The sequence below is a fragment of the Pongo pygmaeus genome, chromosome 3 (genome assembly GCF_028885625.2).
Source record: "Pongo pygmaeus isolate AG05252 chromosome 3, NHGRI_mPonPyg2-v2.0_pri, whole genome shotgun sequence".
Lineage (NCBI taxonomy): Eukaryota > Metazoa > Chordata > Mammalia > Primates > Hominidae > Pongo > Pongo pygmaeus.
In genome coordinates, this window is record NC_072376.2 from 76,881,856 (window position 1) to 76,903,723 (window position 21,868).

A 21,868-nucleotide genomic window follows, 5' to 3' on the forward strand; every position below is an offset into this window, starting at 1 on the left:
ATGCACTAATCGCAAGAAGTTTCTGAGAATGGTTCTATCTAGTTTTCGTCTGAATGTATTTCCTTTTCCACTGGATGACGCAATCGCACCAAACATCCACTTGCAGTTTCCAACAAAAGAGGGTTGCAGAACTGCTCTGTGAAAAGGAATGTTCAACTCTGTGAGTTCCATCCCCACATGACACAGAAGTTTCTGAGAATGCTTCTGTCTAGTTTGTATATGAAGATATTCCCTTTTCCAGCCTAAGCCTCAAAGAGCTCCAAGCATCCACTTGCGGATTCTACAGAAGCAGTGTTTCAAAGCTGGCCTATCAAAAGGAAGGTTTCACTCTGTGTCTTGAAGGCCCTCATCGCAAAGAAGTTTCTGAGAATGCTTCCGTCCCGTTTCTATGCCAGGATATTTCCTTTTGAAGCATAGGCCTCAAAGCGTTCCAAATATCCACGTGCAGATTCTACAAAAAGAGCGTTTCAAAACTGCTCTATCAAAAGGAAGGTTGAACTCTGTGAGTTGAATGCATAAAGCACAGGGAACTTTCTGAGAATGCTTTTGCCTAGTTTCTACGGGAAGATATTTCCTTTTCCGGCGTAGGCCTCAAGGAACTCCATATATCCACTTGAAGATTCTGCTAAAAGAGTGTTTCAAAACTTCTCTATCCAAAGAAAGGTTCAACACTGTGAGTTCAATGTACACATCACCAAGAAGTTTCTGAGAATGCTTCTATCTACTTTTTAGGGGAAGATATTTCCTTTTCCAGCATAGGCCTGAAAGCGCTCCAAATAAACACTTGCAGATTCTACAAAAGGAGTGTTTCAAAACTGTTCTATCAAAAGGAACGTTTGAGTCTCTGAGTTGAATGCACTCATCACAAAGAACTTTCGCAGAACGCTTCTGTCTAGTTTTGCTGTGATGATATTTCGTTTCCCAGCACTGGCCTCAAAGCGCTCCAAATATCCACTTTCAGATTCTACTAAAAGAGTGTTTCAAAACTGCTCTAGGGAAATGAAGGTTCAAATCTGTGAGTTGGATGCACACATTGCCAAGTCGTTTCTGAGTATGCTTCTGTCTAGCTTTTAGGGGAAGATATTTCATTTCCCAGCAGAGGCCTCATATCGCTCCAAATATTCACTTGCAGATTCTACAAAAAGGGTGTTTCAGAACTTCTCTGTCAATAGGTAGGTTCAACTCTGTGAGTTGAATTCAGTCATCACAAAGTTGTTTCTGACAATGCTTCTGTCTAGTTTTTAGGTGAAGATATTTCCTTTTCCAGCATAGGCCTCAAAGCGTTCGAAATAAACACTCGCAGATTCTACAAAAGGAGTGTTTCAAAACTATCCTATCCAAAGGAACGTGCAAGTCTGTGAGTTGAATCCACTCATCACAAAGAAGATTCTGTGAATGCTTCTGTCTAGTTTTTATGTGATGATATTTCGTTTTCCAGCCTTGGCCTCAAAGCGCTCCAAATATCCACTTTCAGATGCTACTAAAAGAGCGTTTCAAAACTGCTCTATCAAAAGGAAGGTTCAGGTCGGTGAGTTGAATGCACCCATCACACCGAAGTTTCTGACAATGCTTCTGTCTAGTGTTTAAGTGAAGATATTTCCTTTTCCAGCCTAGTCCTGAAATCGCTCCAAACATCCCCTAGCAAATTCTGCAAAAAGAGTGTTTCCAAACTGCGCTCTCAAAGGGAAGATTCCTCTCTGTGACTTGAATGCATAAAGCACAGGGTAGTTTCTGAGAATGCTTCCGTCTGGTTTGTATGTGAAGGTATTTCCTTTTCCAGTGTTGGCCTCGTAGCACTCCAAATATTCCCTTGCAGATTCTACTAACAGAGCGTTTCAAAAGTGCTATATGAAAAGGAACCTTCAACTCTGTGAGTTGAATGCGCACATCACAAAGAAGTTTCTGAGAATGCTTCTGTCTAGTTTTTATGTGAAGATATTTCGTTTTGCAGCATACGCCTCAAAGCGCTCCAACTATCCACTTGCGGTTTGCACCAAAAGTGTGTTTCAAAACTATTCTATCAAAAGGAAGGTAAAACTCTGTGAGTAGAATGCACTCATCTCAAGATGTTTCTGAGAATGGTTCTATCTAGTTTTCGTCTGAATGTATTTCCTTTTCCACTGGATGACGCAATCGCACCAAACATCCACTTGCAGTTTCCACCAAAAGAGGGTTGCAGAACTGCTCTGTGAAAAGGAATGTTCAACTCTGTGAGATCCATCCCCACATGACAAAGAAGTTTCTGAGAATGCTTCTGTCTAGTTTGTATATGAAGATATTACCTTTTCCAGCCTAAGCCTCAAAGAGCTCCAAGCATCCACTTGCGGATTCTACAGAAGCAGTGTTTCAAAGCTGGCCTATCAAAAGGAAGGTTTCACTCTGTGACTTGAAGGCCCTCATCGCAAAGAAGTTTCTGAGAATGCTTCCGTCCCGTTTCTATGCCAGGATATTTCCTTTTGAAGCATAGGCCTCAAAGCGTTCCAAATATCCACGTGCAGATTCTACAAAAAGAGCGTTTCAAAACTGCTCTATCAAAAGGAAGGTTGAACTCTGTGAGTTGAATGCACAAAGCACAGGGAACTTTCTGAGAATGCTTTTGCCTAGTTTCTACGGGAAGATATTTCCTTTTCCGGCGTAGGCCTCAAGGAACTCCATATATCCACTTGAAGATTCTGCTAAAAGAGTGTTTCAAAACTTCTCTATCCAAAGAAAGGTTCAACACTGTGAGTTCAATGTACATATCACCAAGAAGTTTCTGAGAATGCTTCTATCTACTTTTTAGGGGAAGATATTTCCTTTTCCAGCATAGGCCTGAAAGCGCTCCAAATAAACACTTGCAGATTCTACAAAAGGAGTGTTTCAAAACTGTTCTATCAAAAGGAACGTTCGAGTCTCTGAGTTGAATGCACTCATCACAAAGAACTTTCGCAGAACGCTTCTGTCTAGTTTTGCTGTGATGATATTTCGTTTCCCAGCACTGGCCTCAAAGCGCTCCAAATATCCACTTTCAGATTCTACTGAAAGAGTGTTTCAAAACTGCTCTAGGGAAATGAAGGTTCAAATCTGTGAGTTGGATGCACACATTGCCAAGTCGTTTCTGAGTATGCTTCTGTCTAGCTTTTAGGGGAAGATATTTCATTTCCCAGCAGAGGCCTCATATCGCTCCAAATATTCACTTGCAGATTCTACAAAAAGGGTGTTTCAAAACTTCTCTATCAATAGGTAGGTTCAACTCTGTGAGTTGAATGCAGTCATCACAAAGATGTTTCTGACAATGCTTCTGTCTAGTTTTTAGGTGAAGATATTTCCTTTTCCAGCATAGGCCTCAAAGCGTTCGAAATAAACACTCGCAGATTCTACAAAAGGAGTGTTTCAAAACTATCCTATCCAAAGGAACGTGCAAGTCTGTGAGTTGAATCCACTCATCACAAAGAAGTTTCTGAGAATGCTTCTGTCTAGTTTTTATGTGATATTTCGTTTTCCAGCCTTGGCCTCAAAGCGCTCCAAATATCCACTTTCAGATGCTACTAAAAGAGCGTTTCAAAACTGCTCTATCAAAAGGAAGGTTCAGGTCGGTGAGTTGAATGCACTCATCACACCGAAGTTTCTGACAATGCTTCTGTCTAGTGTTTAAGTGAAGATATTTCCTTTTCCAGCGTAGTCCTGAAATCGCTCCAAACCTCCCCTAGCAAATTCTGCAAAAAGAGTGTTTCCAAACTGCGCTCTCAAAGGGAAGATTCCTCTCAGTGACTTGAATGAATAAAGCACAGGGTAGTTTCTGAGAATGCTTCCGTCTGGTTTGTATGTGAAGGTATTTCCTTTTCCAGTGTTGGCCTCGTAGCACTCCAAATATTCCCTTGCAGATTCTACTAACAGAGCGTTTCAAAAGTGCTATATGAAAAGAAGCTTCAACTCTGTGAGTTGAATGCGCACATCACAAAGAAGTTTCTGAGAATGCTTCTGTCTAGTTTTTATGTGAAGATATTTCGTTTTGCAGCATACGTCTCAAAGCCCTCCAACTATCCACTTGCAGTTTGCACAAAAAGTGTGTTTCAAAACTATTCTATCAATAGGAAGGTACAACTCTGTGAGTAGAATGCACTCATCTCAAGAAGTTTCTGAGAATGGTTCTATCTAGTTTTCGTCTGAATGTATTTCCTTTTCCACTGGATGACGCAATCGCACCAAACATCCACGTGCAGTTTCCACCAAAAGAGGGTTGCAGAACTGCTCTGTGAAAAGGAATGTTCAACTCTGTGAGTTCCATCCCCACATGACACAGAAGTTTCTGAGAATGCTTCTGTCTACTTTGTATATGAAGATATTACCTTTTCCAGCCTAAGCCTCAAAGAGCTCCAAGCATCCACTTGCGGAATCTACCGAAGCAGTGTTTCAAAGCTGGCCCATCAAAAGGAAGGTTTCACTCTATGACTTGAAGGCCCTCATCGCAAAGAAGTTTCTGAGAATGCTTCCGTCCAGTTTCTATGCCAGGATATTTCTTTTTGATGCATAGGCCTCAAAGCGTTCCAATTATCCACGTGCAGATTCTACAAAAAGAGTGTTTCAAAACTGCTCTATCAAAAGGAAGGTTGAACTCTGTGAGTTGAATGCACAAAGCACAGGGAACTTTCTGAGAACGCTTTTGCCTAGTTTCTACGGGAAGATATTTCCTTTTCCGGCGTAGGCCTCAAGGAACTCCATATATCCACCTGAAGATTCTGCTAAAAGAGTGTTTCAAAACTTCTCTATCCAAAGAAAGGTTCCACACTGTGAGTTCAATGTACACATCACCAAGAAGTTTCTGAGAATGTTTCTATCTCCTTTTCAGGTGAAATTATTTCCTTTTCCAGCATAGGCCTGAAAGCGCTCCAAATAAACACTTGCAGATTCTACAAAAGGAGTGTTTCAAAACTGTTCTATCAAAAGGAACGTTCGAGTCCCTGAGTTGAATGCACTCATCACAAAGAACTTTCGCAGAACGCTTCTGTCTAGTTTTGCTGTGATGATATTTCGTTTCCCAGCACTGGCCTCAAAGCGCTCCAAATATCCACTTTCAGATTCTACTAAAAGAGTGTTTCAAAACTGCTCTAGGGAAAGGAAGGTTCAACTCTGTGAGTTGGATGCACACATTGCCAAGTCGTTTCTGAGTATGCTTCTGTCTAGGTTTTAGATGAAGATATTTCATTTCCCAGCAGAGGCCTCATATCGCTCCACATATTCACTTGCAGATTCTACAAAAAGGGTGTTTCAAAACTTCTCTATCAATAGGTAGGTTCAACTCTGTGAGTTGAATGCAGTCATCACAAAGAAGTTTCTGACAATGCTTCTGTCTAGTTTTTAGGTGAAGATATTTCCTTTTCCAGCATAGGCCTCAAAGCGTTCCAAATAAACACTTGCAGATTCTACACAAGGAGTGTTTCAAAACTCTCCTATCCAAAGGAAAGTTCAAATCTGTGAGTTGAATGCAATCATCACAAAGAAGTTTCTGAGAATGCTTCTGTCTAGTTTTTATGTGATGATATTTCGTTTTCCAGCATTGGCGTAAAACCGCTCCGAATATCCACTTTCCGATGCTACTAAAAGAGCGTTTCAAAACTGCTCTATCAAAAGGAAGGTTCAAGTCCGTGAGTTGAATGCACTCATCACACTGAAGTTTCTGACAATGCTTCCGTCTAGTGGTTATGTGAAGATATCTCCTTTTCCAGCATAGTCCTGAAATCGCTCCAAACATCCCCTAGAAAATTCTGCCAAAAGAGTGTTTCCAAACTGCGCTCTCAAAGGGAAGATTCCTCTCTGTGAGTTGAATGCATAAAGCACAGGGTAGTTTCTGAGAATGCTTCCGTCTGGTTTATATGTGAAGGTATTTCCTTTTCTAGTGTTGGCCTCGTAGCACTCCAAATATTCACTTGCAGATTCTACTAACAGAGTGTTTCAAAAGTGCTGAATGAAAAGGAAGCTTCAACTCTGTGAGTTGAATGCGTGCATCACAAAGAAGTTTCTGAGAATGCTTCTGTCTAGTTTTTATGTGAAGATATTTCATTTTGCAGCATACGCCTCAAAGCGCTCCAAATATCCACTTGCAGTTTGCACAAAAAGTGTGTTTCAAAACTGTTCTATCAAAAGGAAGCTACATCTCTGTGACTAGAATGCACTAATCGCAAGAAGTTTCTGAGAATGGTTCTATCTAGTTTTCGTCTGAATGTATTTCCTTTTCCACTGGATGCAGCAATCGCACCAAATACCAACTTTCAGTTTCCTCAAAAAGAAGGTTACAGAACTGCTCTCTGAAAAGGAATGTTCAACTCTGTGAGTTCCATCCCCACATGACAAAGAAGTTTCTGAGAATGCTTCTGTATAGTTTGTATATGAAGATATTTCCTTTTCCAGCCTAAGCCTCAAAGAGCTCCAAGTATCCACTTGCGGATTCTACAAAAACAGAGTTTCAAAGCTGGCCTATCAAAAGGAAGTTTCAACTCTGTGACTTGAAGGCACTCATCTCAAAGAAGTTTCTGAGAATGCTTCCCTCTAGTTTCTATGCCAGGATATTTCCTTTTGCAGCATAGGCCTCAAAGCGTTCCAAATATCCACGTGCAGATTCTACAAAAAGAGTGTTTCAAAACTGCTCTATCAAAAGGAAGGTTGAACTCTGTGAGTGGAATGCACAAAGCACAGGGAACTTTCTGAGAATGCTTTTGTCTAGTTTCTGCGGGAAGATATTTCCTTTTCCGGCATAGGCCTCAAGGAACTCCATATATCCAATTGAAGATTCGGCTAAAACAGTGTTTCAAAACTTCTCTATCCTAAGAAAGGTTCAGCTCTGTGAGTTCAATGGACACATCACAAGAAGTTTCTGAGAATGCTTCTATCTACTTTTTAGGTGAAGATATTTCCTTTTTCAGCATAGGCCTCAAAGCGCTCCAAATAAACACTTGCAGATTCTACAAAAGGAGTGTTTCAAAACTGTTCTATCAAAAGGAAGGTTCGAGTCTCTGAGTTGAATGCACTCATCACAAAGGACTTTCTGAGAACGCTTCTGTCTAGTTTTTCTGTGATGGTATATCTTTTCCCAGCATTGGCCTAAAAGCGCTCCAAATATCCACTTTCAGATTCTACTAAAAGAGTGTTTCAAAACTGCTCTAGGGAGAGGAAGGTTCAACTCTGTGAGTTGGATGCACACATTGCCATGTACTTTCTGAGTATGCTTCTGTCTAGCTTTTAGGTGAAGAGATTTCATTTCCCAGCAGAGGCCTCATATCGCTCCAAATATTCACTTGCAGAGTCTACAAAATGTGTGTTTCAAAACTTCTCTGTCAATAGGTAGGTTCAACTCTGTGAGTTGAATGCAGTCATCACAAAGAAGCTTCTGACAATGCTTCTGTCTAGTCTTTAGTTGAAGATAATTCCTTTTCCAGCATGGGCTTAAAAGCGTTCCAAATAAACACTTGCAGATTCTACAAAAGGAGTGTTTCAAAACTCTTCTATCAAAAGGAACGTTCGAGTCTCTGAGTTGAATGCACTCATCAGAAAGAACTTTCGCAGAACGCTTCTGTCTAGTTTTTCTCTGATATTTCGTTTCCCAGCACTGGCCTCAAAGCGCTCCAAATATCCACTTTCAGATTCTACTAAACGAGTGTTTCAAAACTGCTCTAGGGAAAGGAAGGTTCAACTCTGTGAGTTGGATGCACACATTGCCAAGTCGTTTCTGAGTATGCTTCTGTCTAGGTTTTAGATGAAGATATTTCATTTCCCAGCAGAGGCCTCATATCGCTCCACATATTCACTTGCAGATTCTACAAAAAGGGTGTTTCAAAACTTCTCTATCAATAGGTAGGTTCAACTCTGTGAGTTGAATGCAGTCATCACAAAGAAGTTTCTGACAATGCTTCTGTCTAGTCTTTAGGTGAAGATATTTCCTTTTCCAGCATAGGCCTCAAAGCGTTCCAAATAAACACTTGCAGATTCTACACAAGGAGTGTTTCAAAACTCTCCTATCCAAAGGAACGTTCAAGTCTGTGAGTTGAATGCAATCATCACAAAGAAGTTTCTGAGAATGCTACTGTCTAGTTTTTATGTGATGATATATCGTTTTCCAGCATTGGCGTAAAACCGCTCCGAATATCCACTTTCCGATGCTACTAAAAGAGCGTTTCAAAACTGCTCTATCAAAAGGAAGGTTCAAGTCCGTGAGTTGAATGCACTCATCACACTGAAGTTTCTGACAATGCTTCCGTCTATTGTTTATGTGAAGATATCTCCTTTTCCAGCATAGTCCTGAAATCGCTCCAAACATCCCCTAGAAAATTCTGCCAAAAGAGTGTTTCCAAACTGCGCTCTCAAAGGGAAGATTCCTCTCTGTGAGTTGAATGCATAAAGCACAGGGTAGTTTCTGAGAATGATTCCGTCTGGTTTATATGTGAAGGTATTTCCTTTTCCAGTGTTGGCCTCGTAGCACTCCAAATATTCACTTGCAGATTCTACTAACAGAGTGTTTCAAAAGTGCTGAATGAAAAGGAAGCTTCAACTCTGTGAGTTGAATGCGTGCATCACAAAGAAGTTTCTGAGAATGCTTCTGTCTAGTTTTTATGTGAAGATATTTCATTTTGCAGCATACGCCTCAAAGCGCTCCAAATATCCACTTGCAGTTTGCACAAAAAGTGTGTTTCAAAACTGTTCTATCAAAAGGAAGGTACATCTCTGTGACTAGAATGCACTAATCGCAAGAAGTTTCTGAGAATGGTTCTATCTAGTTTTCGTCTGAATGTATTTCCTTTTCCACTGGATGACGCAATCGCACCAAACATCCACGTGCAGTTTCCACCAAAAGAGGGTTGCAGCACTGCTCTGTGAAAAGGAATGTTCAACTCTGTGGGTTCCATCCCCACATGACACAGAAGTTTCTGAGAATGCTTCTGTCTAGTTTGTATATGAAGATATTACCTTTTCCAGCCTAAGCCTCAAAGAGCTCCAAGCATCCACTTGCGGATTCTACAGAAGCAGTGTTTCAAAGCTGGCCTATCAAAAGGAAGGTTTCACTCTGTGTCTTGAAGGCCCTCATCGCAAAGAAGTTTCTGAGAATGCTTCCGTCCCGTTTCTATGCCAGGATATTTCCTTTTGAAGCATAGGCCTCAAAGCGTTCCAAATATCCACGTGCAGATTCTACAAAAAGAGCGTTTCAAAACTGCTCTATCAAAAGGAAGGTTGAACTCTGTGAGTTGAATGCACAAAGCACAGTGAACTTTCTGAGAATGCTTTTGCCTAGTTTCTACGGGAAGATATTTCCTTTTCCGGCGTAGGCCTCAAGGAACTCCATATATCCACTTGAAGATTCTGCTAAAAGAGTGTTTCAAAACTTCTCTATCCAAAGAAAGGTTCAACACTGTGAGTTCAATGTACACATCACCAAGAAGTTTCTGAGAATGCTTCTATCTACTTTTTAGGGGAAGATATTTCCTTTTCCAGCATAGGCCTGAAAGCGCTCCAAATAAACACTTGCAGATTCTACAAAAGGAGTGTTTCAAAACTGTTCTATCAAAAGGAACGTTCGAGTCTCTGAGTTGAATGCACTCATCACAAAGAACTTTCGCAGAACGCTTCTGTCTAGTTTTGCTGTGATGATATTTCGTTTCCCAGCACTGGCCTCAAAGCGCTCCAAATATCCACTTTCAGATTCTACTAAAAGAGTGTTTCAAAACTGCTCTAGGGAAAGGAAGGTTCAACTCTGTGAGTTGGATGCACACATTGCCAAGTCGTTTCTGAGTATGCTTCTGTCTAGCTTTTAGGGGAAGATATTTCATTTCCCAGCAGAGGCCTCATATCGCTCCAAATATTCACTTGCAGATTCTACAAAAAGGGTGTTTCAGAACTTCTCTGTCAATAGGTAGGTTCAACTCTGTGAGTTGAATTCAGTCATCACAAAGTTGTTTCTGACAATGCTTCTGTCTAGTTTTTAGGTGAAGATATTTCCTTTTCCAGCATAGGCCTCAAAGCGTTCGAAATAAACACTCGCAGATTCTACAAAAGGAGTGTTTCAAAACTATCCTATCCAAAGGAACGTGCAAGTCTGTGAGTTGAATCCACTCATCACAAAGAAGTTTCTGAGAATGCTTCTGTCTAGTTTTTAGGTGATGATATTTCGTTTTCCAGCCTTGGCCACAAAGCGCTCCAAATATCCACTTTCAGATGCTACTAAAAGAGCGTTTCAAAACTGCTCTATCAAAAGGAAGGTTCAGGTCGGTGAGTTGAATGCACTCATCACACCGAAGTTTCTGACAATGCTTCTGTCTAGTGTTTAAGTGAAGATATTTCCTTTTCCAGCCTAGTCCTGAAATCGCTCCAAACATCCCCTAGCAAATTCTGCAAAAAGAGTGTTTCCAAACTGCGCTCTCAAAGGGAAGATTCCTCTCAGTGACTTGAATGCATAAAGCACAGGGTAGTTTCTGAGAATGCTTCCGTCTGGTTTGTTTGTGAAGGTATTTCCTTTTCCAGTGTTGGCCTCGTAGCACTCCAAATATTCCCTTGCAGATTCTACTAACAGAGCGTTTCAAAAGTGCTATATGAAAAGAAAGCTTCAACTCTGTGAGTTGAATGCGCACATCACAAAGAAGTTTCTGAGAATGCTTCTGTCTAGTTTTTATGTGAAGATATTTCGTTTTGCAGCATACGCCTCAAAGCGCTCCAACTATCCACTTGCAGTTTGCACCAAAAGTGTGTTTCAAAACTATTCTATCAAAAGGAAGGTACAACTCTGTGAGTAGAATGCACTCATCTCAAGAAGTTTCTGAGAATGGTTCTATCTAGTTTTCGTCTGAATGTATTTCCTTTTCCACTGGATGACGCAATCGCACCAAACATCCACGTGCAGTTTCCACCAAAAGAGGGTTGCAGAACTGCTCTGTGAAAACGAATGTTCAACTTGTGAGTTCCATCCCCACATGACACAGAAGTTTCTGAGAATGCTTCTGTCTAGTTTGTATATGAAGATATTCCCTTTTCCAGCCTAAGCCTCAAAGAGCTCCAAGCATCCACTTGCGGATTCTACAGAAGCAGTGTTTCAAAGCTGGCCTATCAAAAGGAAGGTTTCACTCTGTGACTTGAAGGCCCTCATCGCAAAGAAGTTTCTGAGAATGCTTCCGTCCCGTTTCTATGCCAGGATATTTCCTTTTGAAGCATAGGCCTCAAAGCGTTCCAAATATCCACGTGCAGATTCTACAAAAAGAGCGTTTCAAAACTGCTCTATCAAAAGGAAGGTTGAACTCTGTGAGTTGAATGCACAAAGCACAGGGATCTTTCTGAGAATGCTTTTGCCTAGTTTCTACAGGAAGATATTTCCTTTTCCGGCGTAGGCCTCAAGGAACTCCATATATCCACTTGAAGATTCTGCTAAAAGAGTGTTTCAAAACTTCTCTATCCAAAGAAAGGTTCAACACTGTGAGTTCAATGTACACATCACCAAGAAGTTTCTGAGAATGCTTCTGTCTACTTTTTAGGGGAAGATATTTCCTTTTCCAGCATAGGCCTCAAAGCGCTCCAAATAAACACTTGCATATTCTACAAAAGGAGTGTTTCAAAACTGTTCTATCAAAAGGAACGTTCGAGTCCCTGAGTTGAATGCACTCATCACAAAGAACTTTCGCAGAACGCTTCTGTCTAGTTTTTCTGTGATGATATTTCGTTTCCCAGCACTAGGCTCAAAGCGCTCCAAATATCCACTTTCAGATTCTAATGAAAGAGTGTTTCAAAACTGCTCTAGGGAAAGGAAGGTTCAACTCTGTGAGTTGGATGCACACATTGCCAAGTCGTTTCTGAGTATGCTTCTGTCTAGCTTTTAGGGGAAGATATTTCATTTCCCAGCAGAGGCCTCATATCGCTCCAAATATTCACTTGCAGATTCTACAAAAAGGGTGTTTCAAAACTTCTCTATCAATAGGTAGGTTCAACTCTGTGAGTTGAATGCAGTCATCACAAAGATGTTTCTGACAATGCTTCTGTCTAGTTTTTAGGTGAAGATATTTCCTTTTCCAGCATAGGCCTCAAAGCGTTCGAAATAAACACTCGCAGATTCTACAAAAGGAGTGTTTCAAAACTATCCTATCCAAAGGAACGTGCAAGTCTGTGAGTTGAATCCACTCATCACAAAGAAGTTTCTGAGAATGCTTCTGTCTAGTTTTTATGTGATGATATTTCGTTTTCCAGCCTTGGCCTCAAAGCGCTCCAAATATCCACTTTCAGATGCTACTAAAAGAGCGTTTCAAAACTGCTCTATCAAAAGGAAGGTTCAGGTCTGTGAGTTGAATGCACTCATCACACCGAAGTTTCTGACAATGCTTCCGTCTAGTGTTTAAGTGAAGATATTTCCTTTTGCAGCCTAGTCCTGAAATCGCTCCAAACCGCCCCTAGCAAATTCTGCAAAAAGAGTGTTTCCAAACTGCGCTCTCAAAGGGAAGATTCCTCTCAGTGACTTGAATGCATAAAGCACAGGTAGTTTCTGAGAATGCTTCCGTCTGGTTTGTATGTGAAAGTATTTCCTTTTCCAGTGTTGGCCTCGTAGCACTCCAAATATTCCCTTGCAGATTCTACTAACAGAGCGTTTCAAAAGTGCTATATGAATAGAAGCTTCAACTCTGTGAGTTGAATGCGCACATCACAAAGAAGTTTCTGAGAATGCTTCTGTCTAGTTTTTATGTGAAGATATTACGTTTTGCAGCATACGTCTCAAAGCGCTCCAACTATCCACTTGCAGATTGCACAAAAAGTGTGTTTCAAAACTATTCTATCAATAGGAAGGTACAACTCTGTGAGTAGAATGCACTCATCTCAAGAAGTTTCTGAGAATGGTTCTATCTAGTTTTCGTCTGAATGTATTTCCTTTTCCACTGGATGACGCAATCGCACCAAACATCCACGTGCAGTTTCCACCAAAAGAGGGTTGCAGAACTGCTCTGTGAAAAGGAATGTTCAACTCTGTGAGTTCCATCCCCACATGACACAGAAGTTTCTGAGAATGCTTCTGTCTACTTTGTATATGAAGATATTACCTTTTCCAGCCTAAGCCTCAAAGAGCTCCAAGCATCCACTTGCCGAATCTACCGAAGCAGTGTTTCAAAGCTGGCCCATCAAAAGGAAGGTTTCACTCTGTGACTTGAAGGCCCTCATCGCAAAGAAGTTTCTGAGAATGCTTCCGTCCAGTTTCTATGCCAGGATATTTCTTTTTGATGCATAGGCCTCAAAGCGTTCCAAATATCCACGTGCAGATTCTACAAAAAGAGTGTTTCAAAACTGCTCTATCAAAAGGAAGGTTGAACTCTGTGAGTTGAATGCACAAAGCACAGGGAACTTTCTGAGAACGCTTTTGCCTAGTTTCTACGGGAAGATATTTCCTTTTCCGGCGTAGGCCTCAAGGAACTCCATATATCCACTTAAAGATTCTGCTAAAAGAGTGTTTCAAAACTTCTCTATCCAAAGAAAGGTTCCACACTGTGAGTTCAATGTACACATCACCAAGAAGTTTCTGAGAATGTTTCTATCTCCTTTTCAGGTGAAATTATTTCCTTTTCCAGCATAGGTCTGAAAGCGCTCCAAATAAACACTTGCAGATTCTACAAAAGGAGTGTTTCAAAACTGTTCTATCAAAAGGAACGTTCGAGTCCCTGAGTTGAATGCACTCATCACAAAGAACTTTCGCAGAACGCTTCTGTCTAGTTTTGCTGTGATGATATTTCGTTTCCCAGCACTGGCCTCAAAGCGCTCCAAATATCCACTTTCAGATTCTACTAAAAGAGTGTTTCAAAACTGCTCTAGGGAAAGGAAGGTTCAACTCTGTGAGTTGGATGCACACATTGCCAAGTCGTTTCTGAGTATGCTTCTGTCTAGGTTTTAGATGAAGATATTTCATTTCCCAGCAGAGGCCTCATATCGCTCCACATATTCACTTGCAGATTCTACAAAAAGGGTGTTTCAAAACTTCCCTATCAATAGGTAGGTTCAACTCTGTGAGTTGAATGCAGTCATCACAAAGAAGTTTCTGACAATGCTTCTGTCTAGTTTTTAGGTGAAGATATTTCCTTTTCCAGCATAGGCCTCAAAGCGTTCCAAATAAACACTTGCAGATTCTACACAAGGAGTGTTTCAAAACTCTCCTATCCAAAGGAAAGTTCAAATCTGTGAGTTGAATGCAATCATCACAAAGAAGTTTCTGAGAATGCTTCTGTCTAGTTTTTATGTGATGATATTTCGTTTTCCAGCATTGGCATAAAACCGCTCCGAATATCCACTTTCCGATGCTACTAAAAGAGCGTTTCAAAACTGCTCTATCAAAAGGAAGGTTCAAGTCCGTGAGTTGAATGCACTCATCACACTGAAGTTTCTGACAATGCTTCCGTCTAGTGGTTATGTGAAGATATCTCCTTTTCCAGCATAGTCCTGAAATCGCTCCAAACATCCACTAGCAAATTCTGCCAAAAGAGTGTTTCCAAACTGCGCTCTCAAAGGGAAGATTCCTCTCTGTGAGTTGAATGCATAAAGCACAGGGTAGTTTCTGAGAATGCTTCCGTCTGGTTTATATGTGAAGGTATTTCCTTTTCTAGGGTTGGCCTCGTAGCACTCCAAATATTCACTTGCAGATTCTACTAACAGAGTGTTTCAAACGTGCTGAATGAAAAGGAAGCTTCAACTCTGTGAGTTGAATGCGTGCATCACAAAGAAGTTTCTGAGAATGCTTCTGTCTAGTTTTTATGTGAAGATATTTCATTTTGCAGCATACGCCTCAAAGTGCTCCAAATATCCACTTGCAGTTTGCACAAAAAGTGTGTTTCAAAACTGTTCTATCAAAAGGAAGGTACATCTCTGTGACTAGAATGCACTAATCGCAAGAAGTTTCTGAGAATGGTTCTATCTAGTTTTCGTCTGAATGTATTTCCTTTTCCACTGGATGCAGCAATCGCACCAAATACCAACTTTCAGTTTCCACAAAAAGAAGGTTACAGAACTGCTCTCTGAAAAGGAATGTTCAACTCTGTGAGTTCCATCCCCACATGACAAAGAAGTTTCTGAGAATGCTTCTGTCTAGTTTGTATATGAAGATATTTCCTTTTCCAGCCTAAGCCTCAAAGAGCTCCAAGTATCCACTTGCGGATTCTACAAAAACAGAGTTTCAAAGCTGGCCTATCAAAAGGAAGTTTCAACTCTGTGACTTGAAGGCACTCATCTCAAAGAAGTTTCTGAGAATGCTTCCCTCTAGTTTCTATGCCAGGATATTTCCTTTTGCAGCATAGGCCTCAAAGCATTCCAAATATCCACGTGCAGATTCTACAAAAAGAGTGTTTCAAAACTGCTCTATCAAAAGGAAGGTTGAACTCTGTGAGTGGAATGCACAAAGCACAGGGAACTTTCTGAGAATGCTTTTGTCTAGTTTCTGCGGGAAGATATTTCCTTTTCCGGCATAGGCCTCAAGGAACTCCATATATCCAATTGAAGATTCGGCTAAAACAGTGTTTCAAAACTTCTCTATCCTAAGAAAGGTTCAGCTCTGTGAGTTCAATGGACACATCACAAGAAGTTTCTGAGAATGCTTCTATCTACTTTTTAGGTGAAGATATTTCCTTTTTCAGCATAGGCCTCAAAGCGCTCCAAATAAACACTTGCAGATTCTACAAAAGGAGTGTTTCAAAACTGTTCTATCAAAAGGAAGGTTCGAGTCTCTGAGTTGAATGCACTCATCACAAAGGACTTTCTGAGAACGCTTCTGTCTAGTTTTTCTGTGATGGTATATCTTTTCCCAGCATTGGCCTAAAAGCGCTCCAAATATCCACTTTCAGATTCTACTAAAAGAGTGTTTCAAAACTGCTCTAGGGAGAGGAAGGTTCAACTCTGTGAGTTGGATGCACACATTGCCAAGTACTTTCTGAGTATGCTTCTGTCTAGCTTTTAGGTGAAGAGATTTCATTTCCCAGCAGAGGCCTCATATCGCTCCAAATATTCACTTGCAGAGTCTACAAAAAGTGTGTTTCAAAACTTCTCTGTCAATAGGTAGGTTCAACTCTGTGAGTTGAATGCAGTCATCACAAAGAAGCTTCTGACAATGCTTCTGTCTAGTCTTTAGTTGAAGATAATTCCTTTTCCAGCATGGGCTTAAAAGCGTTCCAAATAAACACTTGCAGATTCTACAAAAGGAGTGTTTCAAAACTCTTCTATCAAAAGGAACGTTCGAGTCTCTGAGTTGAATGCACTCATCAGAAAGAACTTTCCGAGAACGCTTCTGTCTAGTTTTTCTCTGATATTTCGTTTCCCAGCACTGGCCTCAAAGCGCTCCAAATATCCACTTTCAGATTCTACTAAACGAGTGTTTCAAAACTGCTCTAGGGAAAGGAAGGTTCAACTCTGTGAGTTGGATGCACACATTGCCAAGTCGTTTCTGAGTATGCTTCTGTCTAGGTTTTACATGAAGATATTTCATTTCCCAGCAGAGGCCTCATATCGCTCCACATATTCACTTGCAGATTCTACAAAAAGGGTGTTTCAAAACTTCTCTATCAATAGGTAGGTTCAACTCTGTGAGTTGAATGCAGTCATCACAAAGAAGTTTCTGACAATGCTTCTGTCTAGTTTTTAGGTGAAGATATTTCCTTTTCCAGCATAGGCCTCAAAGCGTTCCAAATAAACACTTGCAGATTCTACACAAGGAGTGTTTCAAAACTCTCCTATCCAAAGGAACGTTCAAGTCTGTGAGTTGAATGCAATCATCACAAAGAAGTTTCTGAGAATGCTACTGTCTAGTTTTTATGTGATGATATATCGTTTTCCAGCATTGGCGTAAAACCGCTCCGAATATCAACTTTCCGATGCTACTAAAAGAGCGTTTCAAAACTGCTCTATCAAAAGGAAGGTTGAACTCTGTGAGTTGAATGCACTCATCACACCGAAGTTTCTGACAATGCTTCTGTCTAGTGTTTAAGTGAAGATATTTCCTTTTCCAGCCTAGTCCTGAAATCGCTCCAAACATCCCCTAGCAAATTCTGCAAAAAGAGTGTTTCCAAACTGCACTCTCAAAGGGAAGATTCCTCTCAGTGACTTGAATGCATAAAGCACAGGGTAGTTTCTGAGAATGCTTCCGTCTGGTTTGTTTGTGAAGGTATTTCCTTTTCCAGTGTTGGCCTCGTAGCACTCCAAATATTCCCTTGCAGATTCTACTAACAGAGCGTTTCAAAAGTGCTATATGAAAAGGAAGCTTCAACTCTGTGAGTTGAATGCGCACATCACAAAGAAGTTTCTGAGAATGCTTCTGTCTAGTTTGTATGTGAAGATATTTCGTTTTGCAGCATACGCCTCAAAGCGCTCCAACTATCCACTTGCGGTTTGCACAAAAAGTGTGTTTCAAAACTATTCTATCAAAAGGAAGGTACAACTCTGTGAGTAGAATGCACTCATCTCAAGAAGTTTCTGAGAATGGTTCTATCTAGTTTTCGTCTGAATGTATTTCCTTTTCCACTGGATGACGCAATCGCACCAAACATCCACGTGCAGTTTCCACCAAAAGAGGGTTGCAGAACTGCTCTGTGAAAAGGAATGTTCAACTCTGTGAGTTCCATCCCCACATGACAAAGAAGTTTCTGAGAATGCTTCTGTCTAGTTTGTATATGAAGATATTACCTTTTCCAGCCTAAGCCTCAAAGAGCTCCAAGCATCCACTTGCGGATTCTACAGAAGCAGTGTTTCAAAGCTGGCCTATCAAAAGGAAGGTTTCACTCTGTGACTTGAAGGCCCTCATCGCAAAGAAGTTTCTGAGAATGCTTCCGTCCCGTTTCTATGCCAGGATATTTCCTTTTGAAGCATAGGCCTCAAAGCGTTCCAAATATCCACGTGCAGATTCTACAAAAAGAGCGTTTCAAAACTGCTCTATCAAAACCAAGGCTGAACTCTGTGAGTTGAATGCACAAAGCACAGGGAACTTTCTGAGAATGCTTTTGCCTAGTTTCTACGGGAAGATATTTCCTTTTCCGGCGTAGGCCTCAAGGAACTCCATATATCCACTTGAAGATTCTGCTAAAAGAGTGTTTCAAAACTTCTCTATCCAAAGAAAGGTTCAACACTGTGAGTTCAATGTACACATCACCAAGAAGTTTCTGAGAATGCTTCTATCTACTTTTTAGGGGAAGATATTTCCTTTTCCAGCATAGGCCTGAAAGCGCTCCAAATAAACACTTGCATATTCTACAAAAGGAGTGTTTCAAAACTGTTCTATCAAAAGGAACGTTCGAGTCTCTGAGTTGAATGCACTCATCACAAAGAACTTTCGCAGAACGCTTCTGTCTAGTTTTGCTGTGATGATATTTCGTTTCCCAGCACTGGCCTCAAAGCGCTCCAAATATCCACTTTCAGATTCTACTAAAAGAGTGTTTCAAAACTGCTCTAGGGAAAGGAAGGTTCAACTCTGTGAGTTGGATGCACACATTGCCAAGTCGTTTCTGAGTATGCTTCTGTCTAGCTTTTAGGGGAAGATATTTCATTTCCCAGCAGAGGCCTCATATCGCTCCAAATATTCACTTGCAGATTCTACAAAAAGGGTGTTTCAAAACTTCTCTATCAATAGGTAGGTTCAACTCTGTGAGTTGAATGCAGTCATCACAAAGATGTTTCTGACAATGCTTCTGTCTAGTTTTTAGGTGAAGATATTTCCTTTTCCAGCATGGGCCTCAAAGCGTTCGAAATAAACACTCGCAGATTCTACAAAAGGAGTGTTTCAAAACTATCCTATCCAAAGGAACGTGCAAGTCTGTGAGTTGAATCCACTCATCACAAAGAAGTTTCTGAGAATGCTTCTGTCTAGTTTTTATGTGATGATATTTCGTTTTCCAGCCTTGGCCTCAAAGCGCTCCAAATATCCACTTACAGATGCTACTAAAAGAGCGTTTCAAAACTGCTCTATCAAAAGGAAGGTTCAGGTCGTTGAGTTGAATGCACTCATCACACCGAAGTTTCTGACAATGCTTCTGTCTAGTGTTTAAATGAAGATATTTCCTTTTCCAGCCTAGTCCTGAAATCGCTCCAAACATCCCCTAGCAAATTCTGCAAAAACAGTGTTTCCAAACTGCGCTCTCAAAGGGAAGATTCCTCTCAGTGACTTGAATGCATAAAGCACAGGGTAGTTTCTGAGAATGCTTCCGTCTGGTTTGTTTGTGAAGCTATTTCCTTTTCCAGTGTTGGCCTCGTAGCACTCCAAATATTCCCTTGCAGATTCTACTAACAGAGCGTTTCAAAAGTGCTATATGAAAAGGAAGCTTCAACTCTGTGAGTTGAATGCGCACATCACAAAGAAGTTTCTGAGAATGCTTCTGTCTAGTTTTTATGTGAAGATATTTCGTTTTGCAGCATACGCCTCAAAGCGCTCCAACTATCCACTTGCGGTTTGCACCAAAAGTGTGTTTCAAAACTATTCTATCAAAAGGAAGGTACAACTCTGTGAGTAGAATGCACTCATCTCAAGATGTTTCTGAGAATGGTTCTATCTAGTTTTCGTCTGAATGTATTTCCTTTTCCACTGGATGACGCAATCGCACCAAACATCCACTTGCAGTTTCCACCAAAAGAGGGTTGCAGAACTGCTCTGTGAAAAGGAATGTTCAACTCTGTGAGATCCATCCCCACATGACAAAGAAGTTTCTGAGAATGCTTCTGTCTAGTTTGTATATGAAGATATTACCTTTTCCAGCCTAAGCCTCAAAGAGCTCCAAGCATCCACTTGCGGATTCTACAGAAGCAGTGTTTCAAAGCTGGCCTATCAAAAGGAAGGTTTCACTCTGTGACTTGAAGGCCCTCATCGCAAAGAAGTTTCTGAGAATGCTTCCGTCCCGTTTCTATGCCAGGATATTTCCTTTTGAAGCATAGGCCTCAAAGCGTTCCAAATATCCACGTGCAGATTCTACAAAAAGAGCGTTTCAAAACTGCTCTATCAAAAGGAAGGTTGAACTCTGTGAGTTGAATGCACAAAGCACAGGGAACTTTCTGAGAATGCTTTTGCCTAGTTTCTACGGGAAGATATTTCCTTTTCCGGCGTAGGCCTCATGGAACTCCATATATCCACTTGAAGATTCTGCTAAAAGAGTGTTTCAAAACTTCTCTATCCAAAGAAAGGTTCAACACTGTGAGTTCAATGTACATATCACCAAGAAGTTTCTGAGAATGCTTCTATCTACTTTTTAGGGGAAGATATTTCCTTTTCCAGCATAGGCCTGAAAGCGCTCCAAATAAACACTTGCAGATTCTACAAAAGGAGTGTTTCAAAACTGTTCTATCAAAAGGAACGTTCGAGTCTCTGAGTTGAATGCACTCATCACAAAGAACTTTCGCAGAACGCTTCTGTCTAGTTTTGCTGTGATGATATTTCGTTTCCCAGCACTGGCCTCAAAGCGCTCCAAATATCCACTTTCAGATTCTACTGAAAGAGTGTTTCAAAACTGCTCTAGGGAAATGAAGGTTCAAATCTGTGAGTTGGATGCACACATTGCCAAGTCGTTTCTGAGTATGCTTCTGTCTAGCTTTTAGGGGAAGATATTTCATTTCCCAGCAGAGGCCTCATATCGCTCCAAATATTCACTTGCAGATTCTACAAAAAGGGTGTTTCAAAACTTCTCTATCAATAGGTAGGTTCAACTCTGTGAGTTGAATGCAGTCATCACAAAGATGTTTCTGACAATGCTTCTGTCTAGTTTTTAGGTGAAGATATTTCCTTTTCCAGCATAGGCCTCAAAGCGTTCGAAATAAACACTCGCAGATTCTACAAAAGGAGTGTTTCAAAACTATCCTATCCAAAGGAACGTGCAAGTCTGTGAGTTGAATCCACTCATCACAAAGAAGTTTCTGAGAATGCTTCTGTCTAGTTTTTATGTGATATTTCGTTTTCCAGCCTTGGCCTCAAAGCGCTCCAAATATCCACTTTCAGATGCTACTAAAAGAGCGTTTCAAAACTGCTCTATCAAAAGGAAGGTTCAGGTCGGTGAGTTGAATGCACTCATCACACCGAAGTTTCTGACAATGCTTCTGTCTAGTGTTTAAGTGAAGATATTTCCTTTTCCAGCGTAGTCCTGAAATCGCTCCAAACCTCCCCTAGCAAATTCTGCAAAAAGAGTGTTTCCAAACTGCGCTCTCAAAGGGAAGATTCCTCTCAGTGACTTGAATGAATAAAGCACAGGGTAGTTTCTGAGAATGCTTCCGTCTGGTTTGTATGTGAAGGTATTTCCTTTTCCAGTGTTGGCCTCGTAGCACTCCAAATATTCCCTTGCAGATTCTACTAACAGAGCGTTTCAAAAGTGCTATATGAAAAGAAGCTTCAACTCTGTGAGTTGAATGCGCACATCACAAAGAAGTTTCTGAGAATGCTTCTGTCTAGTTTTTATGTGAAGATATTTCGTTTTGCAGCATACGTCTCAAAGCGCTCCAACTATCCACTTGCAGTTTGCACAAAAAGTGTGTTTCAAAACTATTCTATCAATAGGAAGGTACAACTCTGTGAGTAGAATGCACTCATCTCAAGAAGTTTCTGAGAATGGTTCTATCTAGTTTTCGTCTGAATGTATTTCCTTTTCCACTGGATGACGCAATCGCACCAAACATCCACGTGCAGTTTCCACCAAAAGAGGGTTGCAGAACTGCTCTGTGAAAAGGAATGTTCAACTCTGTGAGTTCCATCCCCACATGACACAGAAGTTTCTGAGAATGCTTCTGTCTACTTTGTATATGAAGATATTACCTTTTCCAGCCTAAGCCTCAAAGAGCTCCAAGCATCCACTTGCGGAATCTACCGAAGCAGTGTTTCAAAGCTGGCCCATCAAAAGGAAGGTTTCACTCTATGACTTGAAGGCCCTCATCGCAAAGAAGT